The following is a 22,388-nucleotide window of genomic DNA, read 5'->3' on the forward strand; positions in this document are numbered from 1 at the left end:
ATTGTATTGTTCCTGAGAGGTTAGTGAAACTCATTGAACCCTTGTTCTTTGATCACTCCTTTGGTTCTTATATCAATAACAGTCTAAGTGGACGTAGGCTATTACCAGATCCTGGGGCCGAACCACTATAAAAATATTGTCTTGTTATTACTTTTTGTCATTACGTTCCTCTCTACACATTCATTCATATCAAGCATATTCTGACTCCGTGTCAGTTGGCCAAATCCTGGGTCAACAGAGCTGGCGCCAAGTGATGGGACCAGAAGGGAGAGGTTTCTCCAGGGGCTACAACCTAGATTAGCCCGGGATGTTCGTATCATCACTGTGGCTAGAGTTACCACTTATGCACAGGTGGTGGATAAGGCACTCACAGCTGAGAGCGAAGAGAATAAGATCTCGCGAGACAGTGCAGCCAGAAGAGAGTTGAGGAAGACAGATCCTCCATTGTGAGTTTAGGTAGGGGCGGAGGCCCCAGTGATCAGAAGAGGAAGGTTCCTAATACCTTCCCTACTCCAGGTCCTGATAGTCGACCACGTGGTATTCCAATGGGCTACCAGGGTGGCAGTGAGGCCTAGAGGAGTTATCCAGAGTGCCCTAGGTGCAAGAGACTAGGGCAAAGGCTTACTTCTTATGTGGGGCAGTGGGACATTTCAAGAAAGATTGTCTTAAAGCAAGGAAGGAAGAACCCAGGAAGGCAGACAGCTCGACCCCAGCTTGAGTGTTCGCATTGACTCAAGCAGAAGTTGAGGCTTCACCCTCAGTAGTTACAGGTTAGCCTTTTAGTGTTGGAACCCCTTATACTATTTTGATTGATTCTGGTGCTACACATTCTTTTGTTGCTAGTAGAATTATTGATAGGCTGTGTAGACCATGTGATTATTATGTTGCGGGGTTCGGGACCTTATTACCCACTGGGGAGTTGGTAGTATCCGGGAGATGGGTCAGATCTTTACCAGTGACAGTGGAGGGCAGATAGTTGTCTGTTAATTTGATAGAGTTAGTCATGACTGACTTTGACATGATTCTGGGTATGGATTGGTTAGTGAAGTATGGGGCAACCATAGATTGCAGAAGGAAGATGGTAACCTTTCAACTTGAAGGTGAGGATCCTTTTGTATTTTTTGGCACTGTGTATGGACCCCGTATACCTATGATATCTGTTTTGAGGGCTAGAGATTTATTGCAAGGAGGTTGCTTTGGATTCTTAGCCAATTTGGTGGATTCCACTCAGGCCATGCCAGTGGGACCAGAGGAGACCAGATTAGTGTGTGAATTTTTGGATGTGTTACCAGAAGATTTACCAGGGTTGCCACCACACAGAGAGATTGAATTTGTGATGGAACTGGCATCAGGGATGGAGCCTGTGTCTAGAAAACTTTCCAGAATGGCCCCAGCAAAGTTAAAAGAATTGTAAGTACAGCTGCATGAGATGTTAGATTTGGGTTTTATCAGACCTAGTTTCTCACCTTGGGGTGCGCCTGTTTTGTTTGTGAAGAAGAAAGATGGTTCTCTGAGAATGTGTTTTGATTATAGAGAACTGAATAAGTTAACAATTAAGAACAAGTATCATCTACCAAGGATAGATGATCTGTTTGATCAGTTGCAAGGTAAAAGAGTATTCTCAAAGATAGACTTTAGATCTAGTTATCATCAGCTGAGGGTCAAGGAGGGAGATATACCGAAGACTGCTTTTCGCACTAGATATGGGCTTTATGAGTTCTTAGTCATGTCTTTTGGATTGACTAATGCCCAGCTTCTTTTATGGATTTGATGAACATAGTGTTCAAGGGTTATTTAGACCAGTTTGTGATCGTCTTCATCGATGATATTGTGGTTTATTCTCAGTTAGAGTTAGAGCATGAGAAACATTTGAGGTTGGTTCTACAGAGACTGAGGGAACATAGATTGTTTACAAAGTTAAGAAGTGTGAGTTATGGTTATCTTAGGTAACTTTCCTTGGGCACATTGTCAGTAAGGAGGGGATTAAAGTGGATCCAACCAAGATTGAGGCGGTCAAAGATTGGCCAAGGCCAAAGAATGCTTCAAAAGTTAGAAGTTTCCTTGGAATGGCAGGTTATTACAGACGTTTCTTGGAAGGGTTCTCAAAGATTGCTACTTCATGGACTGGGGTGACACGCAAGAATAAGAAGTTTGTGTGGTCAAACAGGTGTGAGAACAACTTCCAGGAACTGAAGCAGAGGTTGATTACAGTTCCAGTTCTGAGTCTTCCTACACATCAGGAAAATTTTGTGATATACTGTGATGCCTCACATCAGGGTTTGGGTTGTGTTTTGATGCAGTTAGGGAAGGTGATTGTTTATGCCTCACGTAAGTTGAAGGAGTATGAACAGAGATATCCTACTCATGATTTAGAGTTGGCAGCTGTAGTTTTTGCATTGAAGGTATAGAGACATTACCTTTATGGGGAGAAGTGTGAGATCTACACTGACCACAAGAGCTTGAAGTACTTCTTCACACAGAAAGACTTGAATATAAGACAAAGGAGTTGGCTGGAGTAAGTAAAAGATTATGATTGTGAGATCTTGTATCATCCAGGAAAGGCCAACGTAGTAGTTGATGCTTTAAGCCGGATGGGTCTGGGACAGATTTTTAATGCGAGGCTGGTATCTAGAGAATTAGCAGAGGATATGACCAGAGCTGGTATAGAATTGCTAGTGGGCCAATTTGCCAATATTACGCTTCAGTCTACACTTTAGGAAAGAATCAAGGAAGGTTAGTTGAGTGATCTACAGCTGATCAAGATTAGAGAGGATGTTTTAGCTGGAGTGTCCAGAGATTACACAGTGTTTGATAGGGGTTTGTTGAGATACAAGGGATGGATATGTGTTCCGTTAGACACTACTTTGAGGCGAGAGATTCTGGATGAATCTCATACTACTCCTTACTCTTTGCATCCAGGCACCACATAGATGTACCAAGATGTGAGATCATTGTATTGGTGGCCTGGGATGAAGAGGGATGTAGTGGAGTATGTGGCTAAGTGCTTGACATGTCAACAGGTCAAGGCTGAACATCAGAGGTCGGCAGGGTTAATGCAGCCTCTTGATATCCCAGAGTGGAAATGGGAAGACATCACGATGGATTTCGTGGTGGGGTTACCCAGGACTATTGGTCAACATGATTCAATATGGGTTATTGTGGATCGCTACACCAAGTCAGCTCACTTTCTATCAGTGAGGACTACTTTTACAGTTGACCGGTACACAGATCTCTATGTGAGAGAGATCGTGCGCTTCCTTGGAGCACCAAGGTCGATCATGTCTGATCGAGACCGTACTTTTACTTCCAAGTTATGGGGAAGTTTACAAAAGGCCATGGGAACACAGTTAAAGTTCCGTATCGCTTATCATCCTCAGACAGATGGATAATCTGAGAGGAAAATTCAGATATTAGAAGATATGCTGCGAGCATGTGTGCTGGACTTTGGTGGATCCTGGAGTAAGTATCTACCTTTGATAGAGTTTTCCTACAACAATAGTTATCAGTCTACCATTGGGAATGCACCTTATAAGATGTTGTATGGTAGGAAATGCATATCTCCCATTTATTGGGATGAGACAGGAGAAAGGAGATACTTGGGTCTTGAAGCAGTTCAGAGGACCAGTGAGGCCATTGAGAAGATTAGAGCTCAGATGCTTGCTTCTCAAAGTAGACAGAAAAGTTATGCATATCCCAAACGCAGGAACATGGAGTTCCAGGTAGGAGACTATGTTTTCCTTAGAGTCTCACCATGGAAAGGAGTGAGAATATTTAGGAAGAAGGGCAAGCTGATCCCTAGATTTCTAGTTCCATTTGAGATCCTGGAGAGGATTGGTTAGGTGACTTACAGGTTGGCCTTACCACCAGCATTGTTGGTCGTGCATAACGTGTTTCATATCTCAGCTCTTCGGAGGTATGTATTTGATGTGACTCATGTTTTGAGTTACGAGGATCTGGAGCATGAGGCAAATCTCTCCTATGAGGAACAACCAGTCCAGATACAAGACAAAAAGGACAAAGTCCTCAAGAATAAAACTATACCTTTAGTTAAGGTATTAAGGAGGAACAGCAAGGTCGAGGAAACGACTTGGGAGTTGGAGTCAGATATGCAGAGTCAGTATCCCGAGCTGTTCAGGTAAATTTTGAGGATGAAATTTATTTAAGGAGGGGATAGTTGTAATGTCCCAAAATCCCTAATGTGGCTTAGAATCTAGATTAGGGGGCCAGGAGGGCCATAATTGATTTATTATGCAATTAAATGATTATATGCATGATTATGTGAGTTATATTATTATATGATGATAAATGCATGCATGTGGGGGCGCGTCATAGCTCACTAGGCCAAGTCGCGGCCCGCCCCTTCCTTTTGTGCCAGGGAGAATTTTTCAAGGGCTTAGGTTTGGGGGTTCAATTCCTAAGGCTCGGGATCTTATCTACTAACCATTTTTGTACGATTCGAGGTCCCGTGAGCGAGGTTTAGACCATGAACCTTTTATGATTTATTTTATTAATGGAATTCCATATTTGGTTATGACTAGGTGACTGCTTAGGGACCAAAGGAGTGATTGTTCTCAAAGGTTGTTCTTTTATTATTTCTCGCTCAAACCAAAGGTAAGAAAACTTCACCCAGTATGTGACATGCATGGTTATTGATGAAGCATGTTGAGTGCTCTATATATTGACATTGATTGCATAGTAAAAGCATAGCTTTCCTTATCTGTGTATGGCACTGACGTATGAGTCAGGAATCGACAATGGTGTCACTATTGACTGTGAAGCTGTGACTTATTAGTCAAGTTTGGCAGTAGTAATGAGCACTGTTCGTATGGAATTGACCTTTGAGTCAAGAACAGTATTAGTGTGTTTAACGCAAGCCAAAAATATTAGATCAAATCGACATGAGCATTATCAACATAAGTATGAAATGCTTGACCGACCTTAAGTTCGATGAAAACAAAAATGCTTGTCTATTCTAAAGGCCAGTTACTTAGAGCCAGAGCTAAAAGGATCAGGTGACCATAATGTCACATGGCTTAAGGTGCGGAGCCTAAGTTCATGACTTATTTGTTACTTATCTGATTCAAGTTCGTGACTCATTAGTTACTTATCTAGTTCAAGTTCGTGACTCCATAGTCACTTATTTGGTTAGGGTGTAAAACCCAAGAGCGTGACTCATTAGTTACTCATCCGATTAGGGCTACAATTCCTAGCATGATTACAAGAATCATTGTTAATGTTCACTTATCGGATTGGGCTGCAAGCCCTAGTATGATTATCATAATCATTTATTGATATTGTATACATGTAGTAATAAGTTTTCTTGTTAAGCCTTGGCTCACGGGTGCTATGTGGTGCAGGTAAAGGGAAAGAAAAGATCACCCAGCCTTGAGTGCAGAGCTTAGGTGGCGATGTGTACACATGCGGTCGCTTGACCACCACGACCAAGATGTTTCTCAGAGGAACTAGGGGTTAACCCTATTTTCACCGCTTAGGTCGGCGGGTTGTAACTTTTAACATTGTAATGGCCATTTTGGATTGTAAATAACTTGTAAACGTTTTTATGGGCCCATGACATTTTTATGTTTTAAATAAAATATATCCATTCCTTTTGAATCAAGATTTTTCACCTTAGCCTATTAATAACACCTAGATGCACATTTATAACCAAATGACTTGTTTAGCGAGTTAAGTACTGTTTAAAGTCCACAGTAACGATCTTGGATTAACTAGGGCGTTACAAGAAATTTCACCATAGGCTTGATAATTCCATATAGTTATTTCTTGTGAGGTTCCTTAGTGCTTGAGATAGGAGGAAATAAGTTTTTGGGCAAAGGTCTTGAACCTTGTTTAAGTTGGTGATCCCCTAATGCTCTTCACTTTGGTTGTGTGAGTGAGAGAGTTCTTTACATTGTTCTTGTTCTTATTTTTTTTCTTCTACTTCTATTGTTTCCTCTTTCTACTTCTTCTTTATATATTTATTTGTATATTTTGCTATAGAGTTGTATTTTCTATCTACATCTTTTCTTTAGTTATTGGTATCTTTTGTTATAGAGTTATTTCTATTAGTCTATTCATCTACATCTTTCCTTATTTATTCATATCTATTCCAATAGAGATTTTCCATTGTATCTTTTTATCTAGAGTTGTACTTGTTTTTCCTATTTCCATTGAGACAATAATATTATCTCTAATATTCAAAAGCTTATCCCTTTGTTTGTTTCAATGGAAGGAGAGACCATCAAGATCATGAACCAAGACCAAGTGAGGTTGGATAGGTTTGATGGATCCAATTTCACTAGGTGGTAAGGCAAGGTGAGATTTCTCTTAACCACACTTAAGATTTCCTACATCCTTGATTCCACCCTAGAACCTCTCCCGGTGCCAACCGACAAGGACACACCCGAAGTGAAAAATGCTAGAACCCAAAGGGAGGAGGACAATCTCCTATGTAGGGGCCATATCATTAACGCCCTTTCCTATAGGCTCTATGACCTCCATACCGAGACCAAGTCGGCAAAGGAGATATAGGATGCCCTTGAGAACAATTTCAAGGCAGAAGAGGAAGGTACCAAAATGTTTTTGATTTCTCAATAAATTTATCTCAAATTGTTTGGTGATAAACCAATTCTTCCTCAAATTCATGAGCTTCAAATAATTATTAACAAATTTAAAGTGGTAAAGATTGAGCTTCCCGGGGCCTTTCAAGTTAGTGTGATAGTGGAAAAATTACCACCAACTTAGAGGAGTTATAGAAAAATAATTCTTCATAAAAATTATGAATATTCTTTGGAGGAAATCCAAAAGTATATTCGAATAGAGGAGGAATCAATATGTAGAGAAAAACTTGTAGAGGGATCTAATGGAGAGACTTCCAAAGCAAATGCGGTGTCACAACCAAAACATCCCAAAAAGAAAATGAAAGGCAAAAAAGGTATGGAGAATCCTTTGGGTCCACAAACCAACCCAAACAAGTTCAAGGGCAAGAAAGGTCCTTGCTTTGTTTGTGGGAAAAATGCTCACTATTCTAGAGAGTGTAGGCATAGAAAAGACCAACAAGGACATAAGGTGAATGCAAGTGAAGAGGAAAACATTGTTGCTACCCTTAGTGAGGAGAATTTGGTCCAAGGCAAGGTGAAGAGATGATGGTATGACACATGTGCCACCGTCCATGTCACCTATGACAAATAATTGTTCAAGAAATTTGAAGAGTCAAAGGGCAACCATGAGATTCAAATAAGAAATGAGGGAAAATCCAAGGAACTTGACAAAGGCACTATTGAAGTTGTTTTCACCTTTGTCAAGAAAGTCACATTAGTGAACGTCCTTTATGTTCTCGAAATGAGTAGAAACTTGGTGAGTGAAGATTTGCTAGGCAAACCCGACATTAAAGCCGTTTTTGAGTTCGATAAACTCATACTTACCAAATCAAATATATTTTTGGGAAAGGGGTACTCTGTGACGGTATGGTTAACTTGTGCACCAATGATGTAACTTTCAATGTTATCAGTAAAGATGTTAATTCCACCTATATTTTTTAGTATGATTCTTTATTTTTGTGGCATCTTAGACTATCACATATAGGTTTTTCTAGGGGTGCACACAGGTCGTGTTTTCGAGTTTCAGGTACATCGGGTTCGGGTTTTGCAGATTTCAGGTGGAGGAAAGTGGTACCAAATCCGGTCCGAAATTTTTGGGTTTTGGGTTTGGTCGGGTTTCGGGTGGGATTGGTCCAAAAATGGGATTTGGGCCGAAAATGGGCCTTGGTAAAAAAAATTCAAAAATACCATTTTTTTGACACTTTTTTAATTTCTTTTTTGTTTTTCACAAGTTTTTTTTAACTTTGTTTTTAATTTGGTAATGTTGAATTTTTTACAAATTGGGTCTTAGTAATTTTTTTTTTAAAAAGCATTAATTTTTTCGAAAATTAATTTTTTGTAATTATGTTCGGGTTCGGGTGTAACCAGAACCCATGTGTCCTTCATTTTAAAACCCGAACCATGTCGGGTTCGGACCAGATTTCACTCGAAGTCGACGAGTTTTGCAAAAAATTTGGTTTTCGGGTGGCAGGCCGGGCGAGTTTGCGGGTTTTTCGGGTCAAATGTTCACCCCTTATATTTTTCAACCATGAAAAGAGTAGTTAAATGTGGTATGATTGCATGCAATGTTAAAAACTATGGAAAATGTGAAACATGTGTTAAGGCTAAGATGATAAAGAAACCATTTCCTAGTATAGAAAGATCATCTCATTTACTTGATTTAATCCATAGTGATCTTTGTGAATTAAATTGTGTTTTAACTAGATATGGTAAAATATATTTTCTTACTTTCATAGATGATGTTAGTAGATATAGATATGTTTTTCTATTAAAGCATAAAAATGAGACTTTTTATGTTTTTAAAGTTTATAAATTGGAAGTTGAAAACTAAGTTAATAATAAGATAAAGGTGCTAAGAAGTGATAGAGGAGGTGAGTACTTCTCTAATGAATTCAATGCATTTTGTGAAGAAAATGACATAATTCATAAGTGCACCGCACCTTATACACCACAACAAAATGGTGTTGTCAAAAGGAAAAATAGAACTTATTTGGAAATGATAAATTCTATGTTGGTGTTTTCTAAGTCAAATTTTAACTTAAGGGGTGAAACGTTGTTAATCGCTTGTCACATTCTTAATCGAATACCGTTGAAGAAAAATGAGATATATCCATATGAGTTATGGAAAGGAAGAAAACCTGTTATAGGGTACTTCAAAGTGTGGGGGTGTCTTTCATATTGCAAGAAAAATGAACCTGGTAGAACAAAGTTAGGTTCAAGAGCCATAAAGTGTGCTTTTGTTGGTTATGCCAACAATAGTAAAGCTTATAGGCTATTAGAACTAAAGTCTAATGTTGTGATAGAATCTAGAGAAGTTGAATTTTTTAAGAATATGTTATGTGATAACAATTCTCAAGCTTCAATATCTCTAAAGGAGAATTTGTTATTTGAGAACAATTCTCAAGCGCCTACTTCCAAAAATGATTCTCAAGAGGAAAATTCTCAAAGAAATGTAGAGCAACCCATTGAACTTAGAAGAAGTCAAAGGGTAAGAAAAGAGAAAAGTCTAGGATTGGTTGAGATAGACTTTCAACTAATTTCTTTCTACATGGTGGAAGGAAATAGAGAAGAAGTCATTAGGAACATTCCAATTGTACTTCTCGTTGAGGAAGTCATTCAATTAAGAGATAGTGCATTTTGGAAAGAAGTCATCAATGATGAGATGGATTCTATTCTTTCCAATAACACTTGGAAATTGGTAGACCTCCCACTGAGGTCTAAGTCAATTGGGTGTAAGTGGGTATTTAGGAGGAAATACCACACTGATTGAACTATCCAAACCTTTAAAGCTATATTAGTAGTTAAAGGGATTAGGCAAAAAGAGGGTATTGATAATCTTAATACCTATGCGCTTGTTGCAAGAACAACTTCAATAAGAATTTTGTTCGCTCTGGCTTCTGTACACAACTTGTATGTTCATCAAATGAATGTCGAAACGACATTCCTTAATAGTGACCTCAACGAGGAGGTCTACATGGAACAACTCAAAGGGTTTGTCCTACCAAATAATGAACATAAAGTGTATAGACTTATAAAATTCTTATATGGATTGAAACAATCTTCAAAGCAATGACATAAGAAATTCGATCAAGTCATTTTGTCTAATGGATTTAGACATAACAATGGAGACAAATGTTTGTATTCAAAAACTTGTAAGGGATATGTGATCATTGTTTGTCTACATGTGGATGACATGCTTATCTTGAGTGATAGCATGAAAGGGATTAAGAGTTTTCTAATCATATGTTAGGAACTAGTTTCCTAATACGCAGCGGAATGGTGTTGGGTTGGCCAAGTATACAACAAAATTTTTTGTAACATATTTAAACTACCTTTAAATATGCGGATCCATTAATATACAATCATTAATCATAAGCAAGAAAATAATAGAAAACATACCTCTTGATGCCTATCAAGTGTCATTGCTATCTTTTCGTAATTTGAACGAACTTCCTATCCAAGCTGCTCCCAGGTACTCACACCAAGATCTTCCACAACGTTCTCTAGACCTCAAGAAGTGTGTGGGCACTTAGAGAATAAAGGATGGTAAATTTTTTATTCAACTTGATGTACTCAACACATGAGATCAAGATAATAGGCCTGAGATTGGTTCTGTATCTTTTTCAGGGAGAGATAGAAAAGTATTGTTCTTTTCTTTAAAGTGAATAAAAGAGTGTCATTTTATTTTCTGATAAGTCTAACTTAAATAGAAAATATTTAAATTTAAAAAATAAATTTGTAACCAATTTACAATTTATCTTTTAATTAATTAATTATGTCATTAATGAAAATATCAAAAAACAGACTTTTGAATTTTCCATTAATTAAATAAATAAAAGTGAAAAATCTATCCCTGAAAAATATGTGGCTCGCGCCATGCACAGTCCAGGGATTGTGTGTGTCGTGTAGCACCCTATATTTTAGGGATATTTGATTTTTTTCACAATTATTTAATTATTTATTCAAACTACTTTATCTGATAAAATCCAACAACCTAATAATTAATTTAAATTTGAATTAATTATCTTTTTAACTAATTATCAAATATAATTAACTATTTGAATAAATATCAATCTTTTAAATTCAAATCCAATTTGAACTTATCAAATTATTATCTCTCACTCAAATAAAGATATTTAATTAATTCTACCAATTAATTAAAACCAATTTTAATTAATATTAATTTAAAAAATTATAATTAATTAATTATTTAATATAATTTCTAAAATTATATATTAATTATTAATTAATTTTGTTAATTACAACTAATTTGTAATTAATTAATCACTATTATCACATGATTGCATATTTGGCCCGAAGAACAAATTTATTCTTAAATATGTTTTTTCACTATTTTTCCATTTATATCAACTCTTGCCTTGAATAGTGTTGATAGAGCCGCAGTGGGGACCTATGGACCTATAATTCCAAGCTCCAATAGATTTGAGATTATTAATTAAACTCTTTAATTAAATAATCTTAATTTATTAATCTCATGATTACTCCACTATAAATATGAGACTGCACTCTTGTAATTATAGATATTTAATTTACTGAGTACTTTATAATAATAAAGCGTCCATTGATATAATCATTACATACAAATTAACTCTCTAATAATGGTTCATAATTACCATTGTAATTATATCTTGTTTCCTTAAGTACCATTGACTCTACTAGTAAAGGTTAATTCATAACTAAATTAAGAATTTGAGCTCAATAACATTTTCAGTCCCAAAAGTCAACCCTTAAGAGAACCATTATTCATTCTCTTATGAGAAGGTATAGATTCTATATCTGTATACTATGTCCCCAACCATTTACATTAATGAGTTCTCAAAATAAAAGTTTCTAGCCTGATCATTCTGACAGACCCTAACGAGTGAATCAAAGAACTCATATAACATAAACAGGAGTTCATAGTAACTTCAGGATTAAGATATATTTGTATATGATCATCATATGATATATTTAATTAATACTTCGAAACGGTATTTAACTAAGTATTGATAAACATAACTGGTCCAATTCTATATATTCTCTAATATATAAAGTACATCCACTAAAGTGTCCTACTACACTAGTGATTCAAATCTAGATCACATGTATTCATAATACAAGTGGACCGTACTTGCAGTAATTAATCTAAAGATTCAATAACTTTATTTTATTGCAAACTATTCAAGTTCATTTATCTCAAACACAATCCTCCCGTACCAATACGTGGTTGAGATCACATATATGAACTTAGGAATTTTTCTGATATTTACTTAATATTACCACATAATAATATATTCCATAAAATATATGCATAGCAAATTCAATTTATTTATTTATTTCTTAAAACAATGCCTACTACATATGCTTCCAGGATACAATTCCCAACATTATCAACATTCAAGATGAAAGATTTTGGAGAAGTTGATACCATACTTGGTATCAAAGTGAAAAAAAATAGTGGGGGTTTCGCTTTGGGACAAGCCCACTGTATTGAGAAAGTATTGAAAAAATTTAACCATCTTAAGGTTAAATAAGTCAATAATCCATTCGACCATAGTGTAAAACTAGAGAAGAATGAAAGAAGAGCGGTGGCTCAACTGGAGTACACAAGTGCTATAGGGAGTCTTATGTATGCCGCCCAGTGTACTAGAATATAGCATTTGCGGTAAGTAAACTTTGTAGGTTTACAAGTAATCCAAGTGTGGATCATCGGAAGGTTATTGGGAGAGTCTTAGGTTATCTTAAGAAAACCAAGGGACTAAGCCTTCACTACTCCAAATTTCCTTCAATCTTAAAAGGGTATACAGATGCAAGTTAGATATCCAATCTTGGGGACAATTTTTCCACCACCGGTTGGGTATTTTTATTAGGGTTCCAAGAAACAAACATGTATATCTCACTCTACTATGGAAGCAAATTTCATAGCTCTAGTTGCCACCGGTAAAAAGGTCGAATGGTTAAGAGATCTCTTGATAAAGATTCCTCTCATCAAAGAGAATGTATCCACCATATCAATATATTGTGATAGACAAGCAACATTGGCTCGGGCATACAACAGAGTGTACAATGGGAAGTATAGACATATTAGTCTAAGACACAGATATATAAGAGAATTGATTCAAAAAGGAGTCATCTCAATATCCTATGTGAGAACAAGTGAAAACTTGGCGAATCCTTTAACTAAGCCACTAACAAGAGATTTAGTGGCTGCCTCATCTCGACAGATGAGACTTAAACTCTCTAAAGAGATTCACGATTGATGGTAGCCTATCTTAATACTAGTTCCTTAACTAGTGTTAGGTTCAATAGGTAATAAAACGTCGATCAAGTGAATATTAGTAGTACTCATAATAATCTCATATGAGATATGAGTACTTGTGAGTTACCAAATTGAGAGTTAAAACTGAGAGGTTTTTTAATAGAACTAAGTCTTGAGAAGAAAAGTGTTTTAAGGTAACACAATATTGTAAGATTTTTACCTATATAGACCTAGGGGTGGTGCCACCCATCATCAGAATTGAGAGTATTCTCAAGATCGTCTACAAATGGAAAGTGCATGTGACCATTAATGGTGCAAAGCGAGACATTGAGGTTTCAAGTGAACATAGCAAAGGTGTGTGTGTGTTATCACCAGTTTTTTATTAAGGAAAGTTGGTTCAATGCCTAGTGCAACCAAATTTTCAACAAACTTTGTGGTAATTACACCATAGTAAAGTTCAAGTTGAAAGACACTTTACATTATGTACCAGTGAAATGGCTTCTATAAGAGAGAGTAATTATTTAATTAAGTAGGGAGAATATTATATTTTAATATAATGTTTGATTGATTAAATAAGTGTTACAAAAGGTGATTATTTAACCTAAGTGGGGGAATGTTAATTATTTTATATAATATAATGTTAGATTAAATAATGTGATAAAATTTTATTTGTCACACCTTGTAACATATTTTGGAGTTACAGAATCAGTTACAAATTTGTAACTTCCAAATATTACTCGATAATGTGTAGATTGAGAGTTACACATTTGAGATTGAATTTCACAAAGCAATAATGTTATATGGTTGTTGAATATGTTCTTTTAACTCATGTTATGTGTATGGAGATTACAAAATCAAGTGGGAAAGAGTTTGGGACGTTTTGGAAAAAACTGAAAAATTGGGAGGTTGAAACACCCACCGGTTGTGGCCGTTAACATCCCAGGCCACGGCCTGGGAGGCAGGGACTAACGATCGTGACCGTTAATTTCCCTCGCCGCGGCCTGGGGCGCTAACATCCAAATCCCATTTTTTTAATTTCAATTTTTGAATGTTTCTAACATCCCAATTAACTCACAAATCTTCATTTTAATTTTATAAACATCCAATTAAGCATTGGTAACAACCAAGGGGGTTGGTGGAATTTGAAATTCAAAGGTGTCTCAAAACTCTATGTATAGGAACCTAATGCTCACTTGCACGATACATCATTTTCTATCCACTAGAGCACTTGGCTAGAAATTTCACCATAGGCTTGATAATTCCATAGTACTATTTCTTGTGAGATCCTTTAGTGCTTGAGATAGGAGGAAAAAAGCTTTTGGGCAAAGGCCTTGAAACTTGTTCAAGTTGATGATCCTCAATGCTCTTCACTTTGGTTGTGTGAGTGAGAGAGTTCTTTATATTGTTCTTGTTCTTATTTTATTTCTTCTATTTCTATTGTTTCCTCTTTCTAGTTCTTCTTTATATATTTATTTCTATATTTTTCTATAGAGTTGTATTTTATATCCACATCTTTTCTCATCTTGTCCATTGTATCTTTTTGTTTAGACTTGTACTTGTTTTTTAATATTTCCATTGAGATAATAATATCATCTCTAAGATATTATATATATAAAAAAGTAATAGCCGGATTGAGTTATTTCATTTAATGCAATATGGTTTAAAATTAGAATATCATTTTCTTGTCTTAAAAAATATATATTGTATCAAGTGTTAAGATTAAAATGACGTGTAAGTCTATAAAAAAAATTGATTCAATATGTTTGGTCTTTATTAGCAGTAATTGTTTAAGTTGGTTAGTCTTGTTAAATTAGTTATGAGTTGTTACAGAGTTAGTTCAATACAACTAACTTTAGTTTAGTCTTGTATTTAACTTATATAATGAGCTCATTAACCTTTTGTAGCTCACTTTTTTATTTCAATAAAATCAAGATTCATTTTCTCAAATATGGTATTGTTTATCCATCAATCAGATGCGGGTGACGTGGCAAGGATTTTCGGCACATGGCAGACACGTAGCAGAGATATGGCTTGCCTATCGACTAGCATTATTTCTACACGAAGAGATCAAGTTCCATATGCGACCAGTTCGGTCGCATACTCCGTTTATTTATGTAAAGATCTGTACAGTTGTGATGATATCCGAGAATATCTCTTCATTATGACTTGCAGATCTGATCATTAAGGATAGATATTATTTCCTAATTCATGTAACTCTTCCTGAGCCTATAAATACTCAAGAGATAGCTCAAGGAAGGGGATCAATCTTTTTTACTTTGAGAATTATATTACTATTATCCATCGTTGTGTTGTTTTCTTCTTCGAAGGTTCATGAAACTCAAGAACCCTAGTTCTTTGATCACACCTTGGGAGCTCAATATTAATAATAGTATTAAGTGGACGTAGGTTATTACCAATCACTGGGGTCGAACCACTATAAATCCCTGTGTTCTTTATCTTTCCATTAGATTATTTTCAAGCTCTATATCATTTTCCTGTCGTTTCCTAGACTCAGTGTAGTTGACCAAAATCAGGGTCAACAGGTATCATATGCAAACTAATTCTTTCCCCAATTACATGGCGCAAACTAGGGCTTCTGCCAGGACCACCTCTGACACCCCAATGTCATACGGCCACCTTCAAATCCGATGGCGCTAGCTTCTTTCTCTACTACTTAGACCGATGTAATGCCACCATCAAATTTAATGGACCCTGCAATGCCCTGGTTTGCCAAGACTGTTACACTATCTACTTTTAATAGTGCTAGACTCGCTAATCAAGTCATTTGGCCATAAACGTGTAACTAAAAGTGATTAACAGATTGGGGTTATAATTTTTGGTCAAAAGGAATGATCATTTCATTAAAATATTTAAGTTCATACATATGATCCCAAAATAAACATTTATAAAGTCATTTACTAAAAAAAAAGGACATTTACAACACAAGCCGGCCTAAGCGGAAAATTTTGGGTTCAACCCTAGTTCCTCTGTGAATCCTTGGTCATGGTGGGCGAGTAAGCTACATATGTACATGTCACCACCGAAGCTCTCCAACTCATGGCTAGTCCAGCTTCCCTTTCCCCGTACCTGCACCACATTGCACCCGTGAGTCAAGGCTCAACAAGAAACATACTCATAAGCAGTTAACAACATATTACAGAATCATAATTAGCATGCCTAGCGGTAATAGCCCTACTCATGCATGCATTCAATCTAGAGTTACTGTAGAGTCACACTAGGGCTCCTTGCCCTAGATAAGTGGTTGTAGAGTAACACCGGGGCCCATTGCCCTAGAATAAGTGACAGTAGAGTCCCCCTGGGGTCCATTGCCCTATCCTCTATATAACCAACCTTAGGGCTGGCCAAGCGTACTTGACATAAATCTTCCACGTGACCATAGGGTCGGTCAAGCATATACCACGCTCCTAATTAGGCCTAACCATATCGATCTGCGCTCAGCGTGCTATGGCCGCCCTTGACTTATAAGTCAATCCTTTTCAACTAGATAATGCAGACAAGCATACATCATTTAACAATTATCCAAATACACATGATTAATCAAAAATTCACAAGCATAACCATAATAACTCTCATTCACAGGGGCCCGTGCCCTAATCATAACCATGTTCAGCAGCCAGGCCAAGCCCTAATCACTTATATCATGTATAGGGTGCAGTTTTTTTACCTTTGGTGTAACACCCTGGTAAGCCAAGACCGTCACACTTTGTATTTTAAATAATGTTTAACCCACTAAATGGGTCTTTGGGCCATAAACGTGCATCTAAACATAATTAATGGGCCAGGGTTAAAATCTAGGTCAAAAGGAATGGATATTTTATTAAAAACGTTAAACTGTACATGGGATCTCATAATTATGTTTACAAAGTTGTTTACAGTTCCAAAATAGTCATTACAATTCAAAAGTTACAATCCACCACCCTAAGAGGAAAAAATAGGGTTTAACCCTAGTTCCTCTGAGAAACCTTGGCCGTGGTGGTCAAGCGGCCGCATATGTACACGTTGCTAACTAAGCTCTCCACTCATGGTTGGGTAAGCTTTTCTTTTCCTTTACCTACACCACATAGCACCCGTTAGCCAAGGCTCAGCAAGAAAACTTATTACTGCATGCATACAAGTACAAGTATGTTTATATAATCATTATGGGGCCTGCAACCATAATCAGATGACCATAAATTCAACCTGGGGTCCTTTGCCCTGACTAGATGACCTTGGAGTCATCTTGAGGTCCTTTGCCCTAGCCATGTGACCATAAAGTCACCCTGGGCCTTTTGCCCTAGCTGTGAATAACTAGCCATAGAACTAGTCAAGCGCTTTAGTTTTCTACGACCATTGGGTCGAATGAGCGTGTAACACTCTCTTGATTAGATCTACTCATATAGACTAGCATCCGACACACTATTGCTGCTCTTGACACATAAGTCAATGCTTTACGACCTGTGCTCAACACTATTGTCGTTCTTGACTGATAACTCAGTGCTTTATGACCAGTGCTTATCACTATTGTCGTCCTTGAATGATAAGTCAATTCTCTTCTCAAGTAAATAATACAACCAAGAATTCATAATGCAACAGATATCCATAATAGAGCACTCAACATGCTTCATCGATAGTCATGTATGTCACATAATGGGTGCAGTTTTCTTACCTCCGGCTTGAGCGTAAAATAAATTAAGAACGACCCTTGAGCACAATCCTAACCTTGAGCCCTTAGCGGTAACCTAATCATAACCAAATATGAATTCCCCTCAATAATGAGCAATTAAAGATTCTCGGACCAAATCCTAGCCCCGGGGACCCCGAATTCTACCAAACCAGGAAGTAGATTCGATCATGAGCCTTAAGGTTTGAAACCCCAACCTTAAAACCTATGTTGGCTAAAAAGAACTAGGTGGGTCGTGATCTAGCCCCAAGGGCCAAAGCGCGCCTCCCAGATAGAAAGCCCCCTGTCTGGGTGCCAGGGGCTGGCCGTGGCTTACCCTAGAGGGTTGCAGTGCGCTATCAGGATAGTGCTCCTTCTAAGCCTTGGGGTTCTCACAGGTCGCGGCGTCCAAGAACACAGCCGTGACTTGACCTTGCGAACCCTGCACCCTTGTTTTCCTCAGCTCAAAACCCACCACCAAACACTTCCAAACAATCCCAAAATCAAAACTAAAACTCAATACAACATTATCACCAAACCAACAGTAAAACCTAAGCTTTAACACATTTAAAACACTACCAAAATCCCAATTCCATAACCAAGCTTTCAAACTTATAAACAACCAAAACTATAAAGAAAACCAACCAAAAATAGAATTTATAAACCCCACCTCAGCTATGAATCAACACCTCCTAGTTGCAGCAATTCAATATTAAACCCCAAGCCTTAGATCCTCAAGTTTAAATCCTTAATCTTAGCCAGAAAACCAAACCGAGAGAGAGAAAGGGAGAGAATGATTGAGAGGAAGAGAGAAAGAGCTAGAGTGTTCTGTTTTTGCTTCTTCAGCCAAAGGAAAAGGTGGCTAAGTCACCAAATTCTGCATTAAATGACTAAAATGCCCGTAGGGCCATCCAACTCTCTCAAAGCCCCTCAAGGGTAGTTTTGTCATTTGCCACATACCCCGTTAATCATAATTAATGTCTCAAAATTCTTGTTACTTCTAATATCCTCAAATAATTAACAAATCATTTCCCATTACCCGCTCAATCTTGATAATGTACTAAGTACCAAATTAACCCTAGGCTAACCCCGAGCCCGATATTTGACCCTGTTATGACTAAACCGCTAACTTTCTTCCTAGGATCGTCTTATGTCAAGTAACTAAAACATATCCACATAATAATGTGGTCTCATACATATATCACATACATGCTATATAAACATACAAATATGCCCTCAACGGCCAAAATTACGAAAATGCCTTTCTAATAAGAAACGACCCCATATATAAGCAAATACAACCATATAATAATAAAACCCACATAATCATGCATATAATCATATAATAACACATTATACCAATTATTGCCTTCCTAGCCCCCTATTCCAGACACTAAGCCATATCTGGGAATTTGGGACGTTACAACTATCCCCTCCTTACAGGAATTTCGTCCTCGAAATTTTACCTGAGTAGCTTGGGATACTGACTCTGTATATCTAACTCTAGCTCCCACGTCGCTTCCTTGACCTTGTTTTTCCTCCATAATACCTTAACCAAATGTATGGTTTTATTTCTCAGGACCTTGTCCTTCCTGTATAGTATCTGGATTGATTGCTCCTCAAAGGAGAAATCTGCCTTAAGCTCCAGATCCCCGTAACTCAACGCATGAGTCACGTTTGATACAAATTTCTGAAGAGCTGAAATATGAAATACATTGTGTACGGCTGATAGTGCCGGTGGTAAGGTAAACCTATAGGCCGCTTGACCAATCCTCTCCAGGATCTCAAATGGACCTACAAATCTAGGGCTCAACTTGCCCTTCTTCCCAAATCTTCTCACCCATTTCCATGGTGGGACTCTAAGGAAGACATAGTCTCCCACTTGGAACTCCATGTTCCTGCGTTATGGATCAACATAACTTTTCTGTCTACTTTGTGAAGCAAGCATCCGAGCTCTGATCTTCTCAATGGCCTCACTAGTCCTCTGAACTGCCTCAGGACCTAAGTATCTCTTTTCTCCTGTCTCATCCTAGTGAATGGGAGACCTACATTTCCTACCATACATCATCTCATAAGGAGCCACCCCAATAGTCGACTGATAGCTATTATTGTAGGAAAACTCTATCAAAGGCAAATACTTACTCCAGGACCCACCAAAGTCTAGCACACATGCTCGCAGCATGTCATCTAATACCTGGATTGTCTTCTCAAACTGTCCATCTGTATGAGGATGATAAGCAGTACTAAACTTCAACTGTGTACCCATGGACCTCTGCAAATTTTTCCAAAACTTGGAAGTAAATGTGGGGTCCCGATCTGACATGATCGACCTCGGAGCCCTATGAAGGTGCACAATCTCTCTCACATAGAGATTTGCGTACTGGTCAACTGTATAAGTTGTCCTCGCTGGTAAGAAGTGAGCTGACTTGGTGTATCGATCCATGATAACCCACATTGAATCATGTTGACCCACAGTCCTGGGTAACCCTACCACGAAATCCATCGTGTTGTCCTCCCATTTCCACTCTGGGATGTCCAGAGGCTGTAATAGCCATGTTGGTCTCTGATGCTCACTCTTGACCTATTGACATGCCAAGCATTTAGCTACATATTTTGTCACATCCCTCTTCATCCCAGGACACCAATATAACGATCTCATATCCGGATACATCTTCATGGTGCCTGGATGCAAAGAGTAAAGAGTAGTATGAGATTCATCTAGAATATCCCGTCTAATAACAATGTCCTTCAGAACACAAATGCGACCATTGTATCTCAGCAAGCCTATACCTGACACTGTATAATCTCGAGACATTCCAACTAGAACGTTGTGTCTAATCTTTGTCAGTTGTGGATCACCCAACTAACCTTCCTTTATTCTTTCTAACATCGTAGATTGTAGCGTAACGTTGGCCAACTGGCTTACCAGTAATTCTATACCAGCTCTGGTCATATCCTCTGCTAACTCTCTGGATATCAGTCTCGCACTGCATATCTATCCCGGACCCTTCTGTCTTAAGGCATCTACTACAACGTTGACCTTCCCTGGGTGATACAGGATTTCACAATCATAATCTTTCACCAACTCCAGCCAACGCCCCTATCTCATGTTCAAGTATTTCTGTGTGAAAAAGTACTTCAGGATCTTGTGGTCAGTATATATCTCACACTTCTCCCCATAAAGGTAATGCCTCCATACCTTTAATGCAAAGACCACTGCTGCCAACTCTAAATCATGAGTGGGGTATTTCTGTTCATACTTTTTCAACTGGCGCGAGGCAAAGCAATCATGTAATGACCTGAATTAGCTAACAAGGCTTAGGGCCTTGATTAGTGTGCTTGGAGGGCAATAAATGAATTATTATGTTAATAAATGAATTAATGTGAATATATGATAATGATGCATGTTTAGTTGAGTTAAATGTGCATGTGGGCCCCGTCTGGATTTTAGGGGTATATATGTGATATATCTGTGCAACACGATCCGAGACAGTCCTGGGGAGTGGTTAGCCAGAAAGTCACAACGAGGTTGAGAATCCGACTCGGGGTGAGTCGAGGGGTAATTTTATGCATTACTTATTATATGGGGTTATCAGGTTATGAAAATAAATATTTGGAGATATATTTGAGGATAGAATGTCTAGGAGGGAATATTGGGGAAAATTTACCATCTTGCCCTCGGGGACGTTTTGGTACCCCGAGCCTTGCGGTAACCACATAGACTAAGTTAAATAAAACAAAGGGAAGAATCATTTAGAGGCTTGTAGAAACCAACACTTATTTTCCTTCTAGCTGAAGATAGTTCTCATCTTCCTCTCTCTTTCACTCTCTAAGACAAACTCAAGGAAAATTCTGGTGGAAGCTAGTTAAAACCAGGAATTGGGCTGGGAAATCTTAGGAGCTAAAAGCTTGAGGATTAAGGATCAAACTCAGAGACTAAACTCAGCAAAGGTAAGCTCTAACCATGGGAATTAAGCTTGAATTTCTGCTGTGTTTTTAGGATATGCATGTGATTGGAACTTGATCTGTTCTTGGGTATTTTAGTTGAGTTTTGGAGCAGGTTTTGATGGGTTTTGATGTTGAAACTGGGCTAGAATATTGGTGTTGATTGTATGGAACTGTTAGCTTGATTATAGGATGAGTTGGTCTGAGGAAAATGCCGGAGAAAGGTGAAGAATTCTGGGTTTGGAGAGGAGGGCCGCGGCCCGTGTGCGCGCGCAGCCATGGGAGGCCGAGATGTTTGAGGCGCGCCGCGCCGCTTGGTGATGGGCGCCACGGCCTGTGTGGGTTACAGAGAGGTGCTAGCCTCTGTTTCGAGGCTAGTCGTGGCGCTTGTGGGTAGGTTCGCAGCTCTTAATGCCAGTTTGTGTTTTTAAGGGTGTTTAGGCTTGGGAACTCAATGGTTAAGGCTCGGCATGGATTTTATCACCCAGATTGATAGAATTCAAGGTCCCGGAGGTTAGAGATGTGGCTCAAAGTTATTTACTAGATTAGAACTTGATGGATGGATATTGTTAATGTGTTGTGACTAGGGTTTCGGTGAGGCTCAAGTTAGAGGACTGCGCTTGGGACATCGGTGCTCGGGGAGCTCGGGACTCAGGTAAGAAAACCCTTGTTCCCATAGAGCTTGTATGCAGGGCTGAGCCCAATGTGTTTGAATTGCAGGGCGTGGCCTTTGATTGAATTGGTTAGTATTCAATATATGTTTGTTATGCTATGAATGCAATTATTTGAATGATCGGCAAGAGTCGGGAACGGTGTAGGCTGAGGTTGGCAGGGGCCGGGAACGGCGTTAGGCACATTGAGTGCAAGGCCGAGTACGGTAAGGGGGCGAGAGCAGCGTTGAGCACGTGGAGTGCAAGTTTCCAGGGCG

Source organism: Humulus lupulus, chromosome 3, assembly GCF_963169125.1.
Source record: "Humulus lupulus chromosome 3, drHumLupu1.1, whole genome shotgun sequence".
Taxonomy (NCBI): Eukaryota; Viridiplantae; Streptophyta; class Magnoliopsida; order Rosales; family Cannabaceae; genus Humulus; species Humulus lupulus.